This window comes from Chiloscyllium punctatum, chromosome 52 (genome assembly GCF_047496795.1).
Source record: "Chiloscyllium punctatum isolate Juve2018m chromosome 52, sChiPun1.3, whole genome shotgun sequence".
In the NCBI taxonomy this organism is placed as follows: domain Eukaryota; kingdom Metazoa; phylum Chordata; class Chondrichthyes; order Orectolobiformes; family Hemiscylliidae; genus Chiloscyllium; species Chiloscyllium punctatum.
Window position 1 is genome coordinate 30,274,113 of NC_092790.1, and position 18,233 is coordinate 30,292,345.

General features: G+C 45.9%; 1 long non-coding RNA gene across 1 annotated transcript in view; it reads right to left on the reverse strand.

Moving 5' to 3' along the window:
• Positions 1 to 219: 219 nt before the first annotated feature.
• LOC140470856 (uncharacterized) overlaps positions 220 to 18,233 on the reverse strand; it is a 30,680-nt gene continuing 12,666 nt past the window's right edge. Inside the window, exons 2-3 of the long non-coding RNA XR_011956760.1 lie at positions 5,780 to 5,907; positions 220 to 368 (exon numbers count right to left, since the gene is read on the reverse strand). This is a non-coding gene — a long non-coding RNA (uncharacterized lncRNA). The remainder of the gene's footprint in view (positions 369 to 5,779; positions 5,908 to 18,233) is intronic.

An 18,233-nucleotide genomic window follows, 5' to 3' on the forward strand; every position in this document is an offset into this window, starting at 1 on the left:
GGTCAGCGTCTCTGACTCCCAGGCACGATTAGGCCTTGATCCTCAGTGTTGATTTATATCCTCCCACTTTGCTGCCTCTCTAACTCCCAGGTGTGAGTTAGCCTCATGCTCCTGCTCCAAGTTGTTCTATCACATGGTCACTCCCTCTGTGATTCGGTGCTGATTTCGAGGCTCCTGCTCTGCTGTTTCTCCAACTCCAAGTCCCAGGTGGCCTCGATCCTCATTGCGGATGTATATTCTCCCGGTTTGAGCTGCTCTCTCTCAGGTTCCATCCATTTGTGACTCCCAGGTAATGGTAGGCCTCAAGCCTCAGCTGAGGTTTATAACACCCCATTCCGAACTGCTCTCTTATAGGATTGCTGTTGTGCCTGGAAGACAGTGGAAAAGAAGAGGATTAGACAGAGCAGAGGGTGTTACAGTACTGAGCGAGCTGTATGGGATGGAACAGGTTATCTGGGGAGCTAGGCAGACCTGTAGCAACTAAAGAAGTTTGCTGAAAGATACAGTGAGAGTTTCAGACATTGAAGAAGGCAAAGGAAATAGAGAGATGGTGGCTTGTTCATGACGGTGCTTTGTAGAGCCGAAAAGGCTTTTTTTGAGCTGCTGACAGAAATGTGTAGACTTCAACAAATGCAAATTGACAGCCAGTAAGTGGTGTAAGGTACTGGAGACTGTTGAATGTTACAGAGTTAGAAGACTTGCAGCAACTGGGCGGAATATAATCTTTTGGAGCAATTGTGATGTTCAAGGACCCTCAGGACGGTGGCACGGTGGCACAGTGGTTAGCACTGCTGCCTCACAGCGCCAAAGACCCGGGTTCAATTTCCACCTCCAGTGACTGACTGTGTGGAGTTTGCACATTCTCCCCGTGTCTGCGTGGGTTTCCTCCGGGTGCTCTGGTTTCCTCCCACAGTCCAAAGATGTGCAGGTCAGGTGAATTGGCTGTGCTAAATTGCCCGTAGTGTTAGGTAAGGGGTAAATGTAGGAATATGGTGTGGGTTGCGCTTCGGTGGCGCGGTGTGGACTTGTTGGGCCAAAAGGTCTGTTTCCACACTGTAAGTAATCTAAAAAGGACATGAGGAGGTGCAGAGAATGGGAGCATTCCAAATATGGGATTATAGGAGCTGGAAGTTCTTAGATGGATAAGGAGGATGAAAAGTGCCAATTTAGCACACACAACCATTGTAATTATAGAGATTTAGGAAGGGAACCTGTGCTGTCATTGAATACAGTTATGTGGAGAGTTACAGAAGCTTAAGGGTTTACAAATTTAAAAGGGGATAGAGTTGAGGTGATCAGAAGTTTAAACAAGAATAAAGAAATTTTAGAGATGTCAGGCACAGATGGGAATGGATGAGGTGAGATATTGTGAGGAACTACAAGAGTTATAAGTCGGGATAGATGTCAGATATAAAAGGGAGAGCTGCATTGTCTGTGTGCAGTTACAGACGTGTGGAGTGTTGTAGCGCCTGCTGGAGGGGACACAGATAATAACAGTTCCAACTGCTGATGCAGTGGCTCAGGAAGGCAGCTCCCCACCACCTTCTCAGGGACAACTCCAAATCAACAACAAATGCTGGCTCAGCCAACAAAGCTCATCTTCATGAATGAATGAATAAAATATCTACAAGTAGCACTGAGATCCATCAGGAAGTATCTTTCAACAGCACTTCACAAACCTGGAACCACTATTCCCTGGAAGGACAGGAGCTCCGGGTGCACGGGAACACCAGCATTTCCAAGGTGCCTTCCAAGCCACACTCCATCCTCCCAGCACTGTGTCTGTCCCTACACCCAAAGGACTGCAATGGGTCAGGAAGGCAGCTCCCCACCACTTTCTCCAGGGAATTACAGGTGGGAAGGTAATGGGGAAACTCTGCTGTTTACAGCCAGGCAGAAAAATAAATCCAGCAGTGGGTGTGAAATGACATTTCCGTTTCAGAACAACATGCTGAGCATGGATAGAGGATTTGTCTGATTGTCACAAGGCAGAGAGTGTGAATAAAGGGGTCTTTTTCACGATGGGAACTGGTGATGGGGGAGCTCCATGGGGTCAGTGTTGGGACTACACTCAACACGTTATTCATTCAGTCTGAACAAAGGATGTGAAGGGGTACGAGAAATGGGTATCCAAGAAAGATCTCAGGGATGAAATTTGTGTCATATTAGGAGCAGGTGAAGTCTCTGGGTCTGCACTTGATGAAGTTTCAGAGGCGGCGGCAGAATCTCATTCAAACTTATAGAGGGGCCTGGATGGAGTGGACGTGGGCAAGATGTTCCCACGAGCAGGAGAGACCAGAGGCCAAGGACACAGCTTCAGAGTGAAGGGACCACCCTTTAGAACAGAGATGTGGAGGAATTTATTCAGCCAGAGGGGGATGGATCTGTGGAACTCACTGCCTCATGGGGCTGTGGATGCTAAGTGATTCAGTGTATCTTACTCAGAGATAAGCAGGTTCTGGATGAATAAAGAGATCAAGGGTTACAGGGAGTGAGAGAATGGGGTTGAGAAACAATTCATACACAATCGAACAGTGGAATTGACCTGATGGATTGAATGGTCTAATTCTACCCCTATATATGATGGTCTTAGGGACTGCGCTTATTACATAGGTTTCTAAGTGTGCAGTTAGTATTTCTGGCATATCGTTTAACATACATCCCAGCACTTTCGTGATTATTGCTGTCAGCTCTTGGTTTCAGATCAACTGCAGAAAGGTTCACCAGGCTGGTCTTCAAAATGGAGGGATATTGATGAGAAGAGGTGGAGAAGGTTGAACTTGCAGTCGTTAAAATTTAGAAGAATGACGCAAATTTATTGATACACCAAAGATTCTTGTGTTCTTACAGATTCGATACTGAGACATTGTTTCACTGTGCAAGGGTCTGTAACCGGAGATGAAGGGGAATACAGTTACCAGACAAGCTAAGAGAGAAAAGCTGGGCTGTAGAGACTGGAGGATGTTACAGAGTTCGGTGGTTTGAGATCACTGTTGGTGGTTAGAGATCAGGTGGTTGTCGGGCTGAAAGATGTCAAGTGGAGTTACAGGATTATCAGTTCTGAAGGATTTACAGAGATCGGGAGGAATATAGGGACTAGAGATTACACAGTAGTAGTTGGAGCTACAAAAAAGTTTTAGAGAAAGGGAGGGTTACAGGCACTGGAGAATCGACAGATGGGGTGGTATTTGGAGCTACAGGAGTTTATAGAGAAAAGGAAGGACTGGAGGGACTGGAGATTACACGGATTGGGGTGGTAGTTGGAGCTGCAGGAGTTTATAGAGACTGGGAGGATTGTTGGTGCTGGGAATTACACTGACATGGACAAGAGTGGAGGGGAGGGTTGAAGGGGCTGGATCAGTTCAAACAGCCAGGGAGAAGTGTAGGGATTGGAGGAGCCAGAGATACTGAGGGTTGTAGAACTGCAGGAGTTCAGACAGTTATTGAGGACTGTGAAAGCAGGTCTGCAGCATTCCCATCAGTTACACAGAGATGTGGAATGCTGTTCTGGAGGGGGTTACAAAAATCGAGAGGGTTGCAGATACTGGAAGATATTACAAAGAGAGTGAGCTGTAGTATTTGAGGAGGTTACAGCGACAGGGTGCATTGAGGAGTTGATGGCTGCTACAGGTGTTAAACATGCTGCAAGGGATCACTAACCTTACACTGATCAGGGGGATTGGAAACTCTGGAGATAAAGAATGAGAATTACAGTAACTGAAGAATATCACAGAGATGGGGAGTAACATATGAGTTAGCGGAGTTATAACATGAGATGGGCTGTATTCAATGGAGTCAGGGAAGATACAGGGAGATCTGAAGGGACTTGAGGTGATCAAAAGGGCAGTGAGGCTTCTCACTGTCGGATTGGGTCAGTTTACGCAGGCATGGGGTATTTTATGGAATTGTGCTACTTACAGAGATTAAAAGAGTTGTATAGGATTGAGGAAAGAACAGAGATATGGAAGGCTGCAGTTAATGAAGACTTTTGTTGATGTCAGATGCTGAAGTTCTGGAAAGTATACGGACTGGTAAGCTGTACAATCTGTCAGAGTTTACACAGACAGGAACAGCAATAGATCCTGGAGACACAAACACAGATAGGGAGTATTGCAGACACTGGAGGAGCTTTCTGCTTTAGGGATGGTTGTAGGGGAGTGTAACGTTTACACAGATAGGGGTGTAAGAGCTGGAGAAGGTTATGGAGATGATTAGATTGATGGGGAGACCGGAGGAGCTTACATTGACAGGGCGGGTGATAGTGATGGGAGGATGTTACATAGATAGTAAGTCTTGTAGAAACTGATCGGGAGAGTCACAAGCATTGGAGCTGGTTCCACAGATCGGGGGTTTTTCAGTGTCCTGGGAGGATTACGCAGATAGGGAGGTTTGTAGGATGTTCACATTTTCAGAGTGTTTCAGGAATGGAAAAGGTTGCACAGTAAAGGAGGGATGTTGGAGTGTGGGAGTTCACAGAGACCCGGAGGTTTGAAGGGGTTAGGGCTGATTATGGATAGATGGATACATTTAGGGACAGTAATATGGAATGCAGAGGGAGAGTTTGGATTAGATTCCCTGCAGCATGAGAACAGGTACTTCGGCCCAACAAGTCCACACCAACTCTCCAAAGAGTAATCCACCCAGACCCACTTCTCTCCGACAATGCACCTAACACTATGAACAATTTAGCATGGCCAATTCACCTGACCTGCACATCTTTGGACTGTGGGAGGAAACTGGAACATCTGGAGGAAACCCACGCAGACACAGGGAGAAGGTGCAAACTCCACACAGACAGACAGTCACCTAACGCTGGAATCAAACCTGGGTCCCTGGCAGTGTGAGGCACCATCGCTCACCACTGAGCCACCATGCTGCCCAAATTGCAGAATTACACAAAGAGAGAGTGTTTGAGGTGCTGGGAGGACTGTAGGGAGTGGACGAGCAAACAGAGATGTGGAGTGCTGCTGTGGCTTGAACAGGGTCTGGAGGTGTTCATATCGGTAAGGAGGTCGGTAGGGTTGGGAGAAGGTTACTGTGGTCGTGTGGTACTATAGGCCAGGAGGCAGGAGTGTGATCGGACCTGCAGAAGGTTACAGTGATATCATGTTTTCTTGGCGCTTGAGGAAAGTACACAGATGGGTATTTTGCTCCAGGCTGGAGGATTTTACAGAGACGGCGTTACTGTAAGTATTGTGCAAAACTACAGAAATGGGAATTATTGTACTGAGTGCAGGATGAGGTCATTGAGATTGGGCATGTTATTGACATTGGAGCAATTTACATACAGGGAGATCGTCAGCATTGGAGGAGGTTTCAAATATACAGCGGGAATTTGGGAGGGGTGGAGGTGACAGAAATAGGAAAATTTCTGGGAATTACAAGCATTACAATTACATTGGCACAAACAAGTTAGACCGAAAGGCATGTTTCCTTGCTGTATGACCCTATCACATGACAAGAGAGAGTATGAGAGGGAAAATATAGTACAGAAAGATCCCAGGTTTCAATACCATCTCCTTGAGGGAGGCCTGCTTTCCCCTCTGTTGTACTGATCCTCACTAAGACAGCACAGGCCTGAATTGATAACTGTCAACTTACTGTATTGACATAGGAAGGCTCAGTACAGCAGAGATGTAAATTAACAAGACGGTGGGGTTTGAGCCTGAGACCATCATGCTCTGTGTTTACCCTTCAACACTGTATCTGTGTCATGTCTTCTGGACTAAAGTTCAATCCCTTAAATACACTCTGCTCTGTTCACTGTGAGTGATCTTACCTCACTGAAGGATTTACTGAAGGCTCCAGATCTCACTCTCCATCTCTCGGGCTGACCAACTGTCTTCAGTGTGGTGATGGACGAGACAGGAATTGGGAATTCTGTTGAGTCAAGAGCATCCTGAGTATCTACAGGAGATAGAGAAACAGACAGAATGGGAAATTAGACTGATGCTGTGAGGGTTACACATGGAGAATGGCACCACGTCCCACAGAGATCTGGAAAATCCCAGTCTCCATCCCTGGTCTGAGATGCCTCATCTCCCTGGAGTGGAGAATTCTGTTGGCTTAGGATCTGGAGTAGCTGCAAAAGGTGTAGTCACCGGCATCAATTAAACCCTCACAGTGACAGATACCACATGGAGAGAGACTGTGTGATATCACCAGAGAGCAGGGGGGTATTAGGATCAAACCACGGTCAGGAAGAAGGTGCACTGGGATCAGTACTCAGGGATAAGGGAGCTATCAGTTGACCAGGCAATGACCTCGTGTTACTCTCACTAGACAGTTCATCCAGAATTTAATGCCAGAGTCAGGGATACACATCTAACCGCTTAATAATACCCTTTCAGTAAGCAATTCTGTTTTCGGCTTCCAGTCTGGCCTACACATGAATCCAGACCCAGGGCAATGGGACTGACATTCAAATGCCCACTGTCATAATCTGGCAAGTCACTCAGCTCTCAGGCTGCTCAGGGTGGGCATGCGATGTTGGCCAGCCAGAGACAGCAATATCCCATGAGTGATTTAAAATCAACACTGCTGGGAGCAGTTTCCTGGCCAATCATTTCGGTGAGTTTATGGACAGGGCTTTAAACTGACAGAGAGGATACAGGGAAAGGGTTCAGGTGAAAGGAGCTTTCCAAATACAAAAAGAAAATGTGAAGCCTCAGAACAGCATGGGAATGTGGCTGAAGACAAGCAGAAAGGAACAGGAAGGGGCAGAGTTTAACTAAAACTGTACATCAATGAAGTGGTTTGTGACAGGACATCGTGGGGAAGAGGTAATTATAATGTTGTTTTGATTTGGAATGGACAAAGTATCTACAATAACGTAATAGCCTTGTGAAACAGAGATAAATGAGACTTAGTCACCAGACAGACGTGATTACAGGGTGAACAAAAGGTAGAACATAAGTATTCAACAGTAAACAACCTTACAGGATCTCAGGCAGAATGCAAAAGCAAGATGGGAATTCTGACACTAATGGATAACAAAGGCATTACAGAGAAAGCATTTGGCCTCAGATTATGCAGCTGAATCAGCCTGAATACACATTCTGGGTGCTATGTGTCAAAAACACAAGCAGGAGAACAGTTTTTATGCTGGTAAAAACAGTGACTGCAGATGCTGGAAACCAAATTCTGGATTAGTGGTGCTGGAAGAGCACAGCAATTCAGGCAGCATCCAACGAGCAGAGAAATCGACGTTTCGGGCAAAAGCCCTTCATCAGGAATAAAGGCAGTGAGCCTGACGCGTGGAGAGAAAAGCTAGAGGATGGTGGGGGTGGGGAGAGAGTAGCATAGAGCACAATGGGGAGTTGGGGAGGAGATGAAGGTGATAGGTCAGGGAGGAGAGGGTGGAGTGGATAGGTGGAAAAGGAGCTAGGCCGGACGGACAAGTCCGGACAAGTCAAGGGGACAGTGCTGAGCTAGAAGTTTGAAACTAGGATGAGGTGGGGGAACGGAAAATGAGGAAGCTGTTGAAGTCCACATTGATGCCCTGGGGTTGAAGTGTTCTGAGGTGGAAGATGAGGCGTTTTACCTCCAGGCGTCTGGTGGTGAGGGAGCGGCGGCGAAGGAGGCCCAGGACTTCCATGTCCTCGGCAGAGTGGGAGGGGGAGTTGAAATGTTGGGCCACGGGGTCGTTTGGTTGATTGATGCTGCCTCGGAGTCTCAGAGGGACCTAAGGGGCAACCTTTTCACGCAGAGTGTGGTGTCTCGGAGATGCTGCCTTGCAGTATTTCATTGCTCATCCCTGCATTAAACAGGAATTCATTAGAAATTGTATCAAAGGAGGTGTGATAATTTTTGAAGACTTAAGTCTTTGTATAATCAGGGACAGACACATTGGCAAGACTGATATTATCCGAAATCCTCCTTGAATGTTTTTGTCAGTGTTTCTTTGAATAACACATTGTGCAAATAGCTAGGGATGTAACTATCTCAGATCGACCATTGGGTGATGAAGCTGAGTGAGTGAGTAATATCACACCGAGATCCTCCAAGAAATTATACCGGAATTCAGAGAGATTATGACATTTTAAAGTGACCATAAATCACACCCGAGCATCAGTAACAAAGTCCATTATATGATATTGAGAGAGAACTGACCAAGGTAAACAGGGGAAACAGACTGAAATGTCAGGCTGTAAATGAACAGTGGAAAACATTTAGACCCAGACAGACCGAGAGACGTACAGCACATAAACGGACACTTCGGTCCAACTCGTCCACGCCGACCAGATATCCTTTCCTAATCTCGTCCCATCTGCCAGCACTTGGCCCATATCCCAATAAACCCTTTTTATTCATATACCAATCCAGATGCTTTTAGAATGCTGGAATTGTACCAGACTCCACCACTTCCTCTGGCAGTACATTCCCTACAAAACCACACTCTGCGTGAAAAGGTTGCCCCTTAGGTCCCTTTTAAATCTTTCAGCTCTCACCTTAAACCTACGCCCTCCATTTCTGGTCTCCACTACCCCAGGGAAAAGACTTTGTCTGTTTGTCCTATCCATGCACCTCATGATTTTATAAACCTCAGGAATGTGACCCCTTAGCCTCTGACGCTCCAGAGAAAACAGTCTCAGTCGTTTCTGCCTCTCCCGATATCTCAAATCCTCCAACCCTGACAACATCCTTGTAAAACTTTTCTAAACACTTTCAAGTTTCACAACATCCTTCTAATAAGAAAAAGACCAGAACTGCATGCAATATCCCAAAAGTGCCCTAACCAGTGTGCTGCACAGCTGCAACATGACCTCCAAACTCCAATAATCAATGCTCTAACCAATAAAGGAAAGCATACCAAACACCTTCTTCACTATCCACTTACCGAGGTAACACTTACGGGGGCATGGGCGTGGACATGGATTGGACGATGGATGTGGTGGGCGGGGGGGGGCGGTGTTGAACGGATTTGGGGACGGGCTGAGGGTGATGTCGGATGTGTCTGGCAGGTGGGAGCAGGTGGCCGGTGGAGGGTGGGATCAGATGGTTTTGGGGGCAGGATTTGCTGTTGGGTCGGTGACGTTGAGAGTCGGGTGGGGGCGGTGTTGGATGGGTTTGGAGGTGAGCGGGGTGTGTTTTTGTGGTCTGACAGGGTGTGGGGGCTCACTCATGGCTTGCTGCTGCCTAGTCACCTGAACAGGGAGCAGACTGAACTGAAAACACCGAGCCCCAGAGGAAAGGTATTGAATCGATTAACCGAATAATCAATTAACCAAACGAAATAGTGCCCGCCCATCTCGTTCAGATAATTGAGGTTCCTCTGTAAACCATCTAGACTATACCCTAGTGTCGTGTGAGTTTTACCTTCTCCCAATCAACCCCTGCTCGATCCTGCTGAATGGTCCCAATATTGGCCCAGTTCCAGTTTAAGACCTAAATCTGTCAACCTGCCTGATCTTTTTCCACAACTATGTTAAAACAAAGACAGTTGTGGTGACTGGACGCAATGTGCTCTCCGACAGATACTTCAGTCACTTGCCTGGTTTTCTGAGGAGAGGTCCAGTGTTGCACCCGCCTGAGTAGCATAGAGCCCTCTACGTCTTGATTGAGGAAACCTTCTTGGACACATTTTACAAATTCCACCCAGTACGGGCCTTTTACACTCTGGGTGACCCAGTCAATCCAGGGGAAGTTAAAATCTCCATCCAATACTACTCTATTATTTTTATAGGTACCTGCAAACTCACTACACATTTGCTCCTCTCGTACCTGCTGGTTATTTGAGGGTCGAGAACATGATCCCAGCAGACTGACCATCCCCTCTTTGTTTCTAACTTTAAAATTTATGGCCTCATTTGATGACTGCTTATCAGAATTGTCTTGATGAACAGTTGTTATGTCCTTCCGAATCAAAAGGACAACTCCCCTCCTCACTTACTTGTCCTTCTGTCACACCTGTAGTTTCTTTATCCTGGAACACTGAGCTGCCAGTCCTGCCCTTCTCTCAGCCATGTTTCTATTATGGCTATAATATCCCAGTCCCCAGAGCTAATCCATGCTCTGAGCCCATCTGCCTTACCAGTCAGGCCTCGTGTGTTGAAATAAATGCCCTTTAAACTAGATATCTTTCTCCTCCCTCGACTGTACCCCTGGATATCCTGAATAGGTAACTTGCTCTTGATGGCTGATGTATTTCCCCTGACTTTTCGATGGTCCCTCTCTCACTCAGAGTCTCAACTCCCTGCCAAACTAGTTTAAATCCTCCTGGGTAACACTAGCAAATCTCCTCCCTGGGATACTTGTGCCCCTTTGCTTCAAGTGCAAACCATCCCCTTTGTACAGGGCCCCTCTACCCCAGAAGAGATCTCAATGACCCAAGAACTGAAAACCCTACCCATTATACCAGCTCCTCAGCCACACATCCATCCGGCCTACCTTTCTATTTCTATCCTCACTGGCACTTGGCACTGGGAGTAATCTGAAGATCATTAAGGTCAATATCCTGCTTTTTTAACTTCTCATCTGACTCCCTGTACTCATTTCACAGGGCCCCAACCATTTGACTACCTCTGTGATGTGGACCAATGTGCACAATGACCTCTGAATGTTCACTCTCCCCCTTCATAATGTTCAATAACGACTCAGAGACATCCTTGACCCTGGTACCTGGGAGGCAGCACACCATCCTGAGCTCTCCTCTGGAGGCACACAGTCTCCTGTCTGTCCCCCTCACAACTGTGCCTCCTATCAGTATCACGATCATTACAGAGGATCTGGCAAACATAGACTGGGAGGAACTCCCTGCAGTTGGGTCCATGTTAGAAAAGTGGAGTATTTTAAAGTGATGCAGTGAGAACGCTGGGGTAGTGTGCTCCTTGAAGAGTGAATATTAAAGGCAGCAAGTCCAGGGAATACTGATCAAGTGATATCGTGAGTTTGATAAAGAAAATACAGTGCAATAAAATCAGGTGAAGCCCTTCACAAGTATAGAGAGTGCAAGGGGATTGTGGAAAATGAGGGACAAACAATGGTGATGAAATATATTTGGCAGATACGATTGCGGAAAAGCCACAGACATTTTATCAGCAGCGTGAGAGTAAGAGGATTCCCAGTGAAAGAGGAAGGCCTGTGAGAATCCAAAGGGACAATCTGTGCATGGAGCCAGAGAAAGCAGGTGAGGTCTTCAATGAATACTTCCCATCTGTATTCACACAGGAGAAAGGCATTGTAGCTGGGGATTTCAGTTGGGATGCTGAGGTTCCTGAACATGTTAAGATCAATAAGGAGGAGGTATTAAATGTTTTCACAGGCAGAAAGGTGGAGAAATCTCCAGTTCCCAATGAAATGGAAAGAACAGAGATAGAACATAGATCACTACAACACAGAACAGGCCCTTCGGCCCACAATGTTGTGCCAAACATTATTCCTAGCTTAAGCACCCATCCATGTACCTATCCAAATGCCACTTAAAAGTCACCAATGATTCTGACTCTGCCACTCCCACAGGCAGCGCATTCCATGCCCCCACCATTCTCTGTGTAAAGAACCGACCCCGGACATCCCCACTGTACCTCCCACACTTCATCTTAAATTTATGTCCCCTTGTAACACTTTGTTGTACCCGGGGAAAAAGTTTCTGACTCTATCTATTCTTCTAATCATCTTATAAACCTCTATCAAGTCACCCCTCATCCTTCACCGTTCCAGTGAGAAAAGGCCTAGCACTCTCAACCTATCCTCGTACGACCTATTCTCCATTCCAGGCAACATCCTGGTAAATCTTCTCTGCACCGTCTCCAAGGGTTCCACATCTTTCCTAAAGTGAGGCGACCAGAACTGCACACAGTACTCCAAATGTGGGCTAAGCAAGGTCCTGTACAGCTGCAACATCACTTCACGACTCTTGAATTCAATCCCTCTGCTCATGAACACTCATACAATATAGGCCTTCTTATAAGGTCTATCCACCTGAGTTGCAACTTTCAAAGATCAATGAACATAGACCCCAAGATCCCTCTGCTCCTCCACCTAACTAAGAACCATACCGTTAACCCTGTAATCCGCATTCTTATTTGTCCTTCCAAAATGGACCACCTCACACTTGACAGGGTTGAACTCCATCTGCCACGCCTCAGCCCAGCTCTGCATCATATCTAAGTCCCTTTGCAGCCGACAACAGCCCTCCTCACTATCCACAACTCCACCAATCTTCGTATCATCTGCAAATTTACTGACCCACCCTTCGACACCCTCTTCCAAGTCATTAATAAAAATTACAAACAACAGAGGACCCAGAACTGATCCCTGCGGAACTCTACTTGTAACTGGGCTCCAAGCTGAATATTTACCATCTACCACCACTCTCTGACTTCGACCGGTTAGCCATTTATCTACGCAACTGGCCAAATTTCCCTCTATCTCATGTCTCCTGACTTTCCACATGAGCCTACCATTATCAAATCCATGTACACCACATCCACTGCTCTACCCTCATCCACATGCTTGGTTACCTCCTCAAAGAATTTAATAAGACTTGCAAGGCAAGACCTACCCCTCACAAATCCGTGCTGCCTCTCCCTAATCAAGAAGTGCATTTCCAGATACTCATAAATCCTATCCCTCAGTACCCTTTCCATTACTTTGCCGACCACTGAAGTAAGACTAACTGGCCTGTAATTCCCGGGGTTATCCCCATACCCTTTTTTGAACAGGTGCACAACATTCGCCACTCTCCAGTCCTCTGGTACCACCCCTGTTGACAGTGAAGATGAAAGGTTCATTGCCAACGGTGCTGCAATTTCCTCTCTTGCTTCCCACATAATCCTAGGATACATCCCGTCAGGCCCGGGGGACTTGTCTATCCTCAAGTTTTTCAAAATGCCCAACACATCTGCCTTCCTAACAAGTATCTCTTCTAGCTTACCAGTCCGTTTCACACTCTCCTCTTTAACAATATGATCCCTCTCGTTTGTAAATACTGAAGAAAAGTACTCATTCAAAACCACTCCTTTCTCTTCCGACTCAATACACCGTGTCCCACTACTGTCCTTGATCGGACCTACCCTCGTTCTCGTCATTCTCATCTTTCTCACATACGCATAAAATGCCTTGGGGTTATCCTTGATCCTACCCGCCAAAGATTTTTCATGCCCTCTCTTAGCTCTCCTAATCCTTTTCTTCAGCTCCCTTCTGGCTATCCTGTATCCCTCCAACGCTCTGTCTGAACCTAGTTTCCTCAACCTTATGTAAGCCTCCTTCTTCCTCTTTACAAGACATTCAACCTCCCTCGTCAACCAAGGTTCCCTCACACTACCATCTCTTCACTGCCAGACAGGTGCATACACGTCATATCCGTTCCTTGAAAAAAGTTCCACATTTCCACGACATCCTTCACTGACAGCTTATGTTCACATCTTATGCTCCTCAGATCCTGTCTTACAGCATCGTATTTACCCTTCCCCCAATTGTAAAACCTACCCTGTTGCACACACCTATCTCTCTCCATAACCAAGGTGAAAGTCACAGAATTGTGGTCACCATCACCAAAATGTTCACACACTAACAAGCCCATTACTTGTCTCGGTTCGTTACCAAGTGCCAAATCCAATATGGCCTCCCCTCTGGTCGGACAATCTACATACTGAGTTGGAAAAGCTTCCTGGACACACTGCACAAACACCGCTGCTGGTATCCCAGGCTGCTATGTCATTCAGAGAAGGACATCTGCCCATCATCACGTGGTCTGCACGACATAGCCACAGCAAAGTATTTGCCTCCCAATTACCCTCTTCAAAAACCAAGCAAGTTACTCAGTTCAAGGGCAGCTAGGATTGGGCAAGAAAGGCTGGTCAGCCAGAGACACGCACATCCCATACCTGATTTAATAAATAATCCATTCGGATGGTCCCACTGGAACTGTGCTGGGACCAGGGTCCTGGCTGATCATGTCGGTAGGTTTATGGACAGGGCTTTAAACTGACAGAGAGGATGCAGGGACAGGGTTCCGGTGAAAGGAGCTTTCCAAATCCAAAGAGAAAAGGCGAAGCAATGGAACAGTATGGGAATGTGGCTGAAGACAAGCAGAAAGGAACAGGAAGGGGCAGAGTTTAACTAAAAATGTATATCAGCGAAAAGATTTGTGACAGAAGATTGTGGGAAAGAGTAAGTTATGTTTTTTTAATGGGCAACGTCACTGTAATAACGTAGATGGATTTGTGACACGGAGAAAAAAGAGATTTAGACATCAGGGAAACATGTATACAGGGTGAACAAAAATATTCAATGGTTCACAATCTTGCGGAAACTCAGGAAAAATGATTAACACTAAAAATAATGGATACAAAGGCATTACAGAGAAAGCATTTGGCTGCAGATCATGAAGTAGTGTCAGTCTGAATGTAAATTACTACTTGCCAAGGACACAAGCAGCAGAACAGTTTTAGCCACTGAACAGTATTCCATTGCTCATCATTGCATTACCAAGGGACTCATTGGAATTTTTTAACAAAGATATTGTGATAATTTTGGAAAACTTCAATATTTCTATAATCTGGGACAATCACACGGTCAAAATTAATATTGGAATAGGACTTCGGTTCATTTATTTTCAGTGTTTCTTTGAAAAACACATGGTGCAACTGTTAAGGGACATAACTATCGCAGAGCGACCGTGTAATGAAACTTAGTGAATGAGTAATGTCACCTGCAGAGATCCTTCGGGAAATTGTGATAAAGTGCATTTTAAAGAAATATAAAGTTTTAAAGTGACTCACAGAAAGGACAAGCTACAACTAGAAACAAAAATAGCCAATGACATGAGTTTGAGAGGATAACTGACCAAGGTAAACAGGCTAAACAGACTGAAATATGTGCTTGTAAATGAACAGTGGAAAACATTTGAAGGGACAATGCAAAATACTCAACAAAAGAACATTCCATTGAAACAGTAAAAACCTCAGCACGAAATTCCCACTGATCCCTCACTCAGATCAAAAGGAATCATACTAGATTATGAGGCTGAGAAGATCACCAAAAAGTACTTAAAATCCTGAAGTCAGAGTGTGTTTTAGGAGTAAATGTTAATGGATTACAATGGGTCTGCTCGCAGGAGGAGGGCTGTGGGAAGGGGAACCACGGTCAGGGTTTATTGACACAATAGGAACAGGGAGAGGTGAAGGTGCTGGAGGTGGTGAGAGTGTTACAGGGAGTGGTCAGCGTCTGAACCGTGTTACAAAGCCAGGACGGATTGCTGCAGCTGGAGGGGTTTGCAGAGGTAGGGAGGGACATATGGATTTTTATTTATTCATTCCTGGGATGTGGGTGTCACTGCCTGGACTAACATTCTTTGACCCAACTGCTAATTACCCAGAGGGTAGCTGAGAGTCAGCCATATTGCTGTGGGTCGGGAGTCAAATGTTGACCAGACCAGGTTAGAATATTTAATGCCCTTCCTTAAAGCAAGTAAGTGACGAGAGGAGTTCTTCCTCCTGATCAACAATATTTTTATGGTGGCCCCACAAATATCTCGTACAGATACAACATGACATCCCAACTCCTACTCTTAATGCTCTCCCCAATGAAGGTAACCATCCCAAACGCCTGCTTCACCAGCCTGTCTACCTGGGACACCACATTCAAAGAACTGTGTACCTGCATCCCTGGGTCTCTGACTGATAACACTACCCAGGGCCCGAACATTAACTGTACAAGTCCCACCCTGGTTTGTTTCACCAAAATGGAACACCTCACCTTTATCTAATTGAACTCCATCTGCTATTCTTCAGCCCACTATCCCAGCAGTACTGTCCATCCTGTTGTATCATAGATAACCTTCTTCACTGTCCACTTTACCACCAATTTCAGTGACACCCAAAACAATTACTTACCAGGAAACCAATATTCCCATCCAAACCATTTATCCAAATCACAAACAACAGTGGACCCACTCCACCGCTGGTCACATGCCTGCAGTCAGAAAAACATGTCTCCCACCACCCTCTGTCTCCTCCCATCAAGTAATTTTTGTATCCAGTTCATTAGCTCCTCCTGAATGCCATATCCTTTTTACACTGATCTGAGCTTATTACCCAGTTTACTCGACAGAACACAGAACACACAACAGTTCAGCCCAAGACCCTTTGGCCATGAAGCTATGCCAACCTTTTATCCGACTGTAAGATCAAACTAATCTACATACCTTCATTTTACTACTATCCATGTGTGTGTCAAAGAGTCTATTAGATGTCCCGAATGTGTCTAATTTTACTACCACCATTGGCAGTCCATCCAACCACCTAATATTCTCTATCCTCTTATCCATCTTCCAATCTCCTTAAAATTATGCCGCCTTGTAATAGCCATTTATGCCATAGGAGAACAAGTCTCTGATTATACACTCTCTCTGTGCCTCTCATCACCTTGTTCACCTCTACCAAGTCACCCCACCCCCTTCTTCACTCCAATGAGAAAAACCTTAGCTCCCTCACACTTTCTCCATAAGAAATGCCCTCCATTCCAGGCAGCATCCTGGTAAATCTCCTGTGTACGCTCTCTAAAACTTGCACATCCTTCATGTAAAGATGGGACGAGAACTGAACACAATATTCCAAGTGTGGTCTCACCAGGTCGCTATAAAGATGCAGTAAAACTCAACGGCTCTTGAAATCAATCCCCTTGCCAAGGAAAGCCAACACAACATATGCCTTTTTAACAACCCTATCAACGTGCGTGGCAGCTTTGAGGGATCTATGAACATGGACCCCATGATCTCTCTGTTCCTCCATAATGCCAAGTATTTCGCTGGATTCTATATTCAGAATTGACCTTCCAGAATGAATCACTTCACACTTTTCCAGATTGAACTCCATCTGCCACTTTCAGCCCAGCTCTGCGTCCTGCCAATGTCCCATTGCAGCCTACAACAGCCCTCCACATTCCCCACGACGCACCAACCTTCGTGTTATTGGCAAACTTACTAACCCCCTCTCCAAGATCCACATCCAAGTCATTTACAAAAATCACAGAGAGCAGAGTCCCAGAGCTGATTGTTCCAGAACACCACTGGTCACTGAGCTCCAGGCTCAATACTGCCAATCTGCTGCCACACTCTGTCTTCTCTGAGCCATCCAATCCTGTATCCAGACAGACAGATTTTCCTGCATCCCAATCATCCTTCTTTTCTGAATGAGCCATCAACGTATTCTGTCATATCCTCAAAGAATTCAATAAGGTTTGTGAGGCATGACCTGCCCCTCACAAACCCATGCTGTCTCTAATTTAACTATGTCTGTCCAAGTTGTCAAAAATCCTTTCTTTAGAGTCCTCACCAATAATCTGCACACCACAAACATTAGACTAAATCTGTAATTCCCAGAATTCTACCTCTGTAATATGGTCCAGACGCTACAAATCTTCCCTCCTCTGCCATGTTCCCCAGAAGGGCACTGGAGGGTGGTGGGGATTACAGACTCAGGGAGGGATATCAGGACAGGAGGATTTTGCAGACATTAGGAGGGTTGCAATGCCAAAAGGAGGCTTCAGTAATTGTGAGTTTTCGTGGTGATGAAGGCATTTCAGGAGGGAGGGAGGATTGTAGGGAAATGAGAGGTTTCACAGTTTATGTGTTTCCTTAAGACTTCAAGAGGTTACTGAGTCGGGGAGGTTTAAGCACTGGAGGTTGTTACATAAACATGTGGTTTTGGTTGCAATGGCAGGAAGAGAATTCAGGAAGCTGGAGAGTATGTGGTCTGAACGAAGTTACACAAATGGGAAGAGTTGTCAGGAGTGGAGGTGTTTACAGAGACAGCAATGGTCTGATCTGGAGCAGAGGACCCAGACTGGGAGGGACGTGGGGACTGGAGGTGGTTTAACAGGGAAGGAGGACCATAGAGCCATAGGAGGCTAAAGGAATATGCAGCGCTGTAGGGCTGACGGGTTCATGGAGTTGGGAATGTTGGGAGGGATAGAGAAGTTTACAGGGATAATGATGTTTGTAGGCCAGGGCTGTATTACACAGACAGGGACTGTTTTAGGGAGCTGAGCAGATTACAGAGATAAAAAGATGTGTATCATCTGGCAGAACAAACAGAGATATGGAGGGTCATCGTGACTGAACATGTTTATAGATATAGGAATGCATGGGTTCTGGGGGTTATTTAGAAATGGAGGCTGTGGAATCTGGATTCTTTTTTTGAGATTGAGTAGCACGTTTGGTTGGAGACAGTTTCACAGATAAGGGAGCATAGCACAAACAGAAGGAAGTTCCTGCGGTAGGGAGGGTT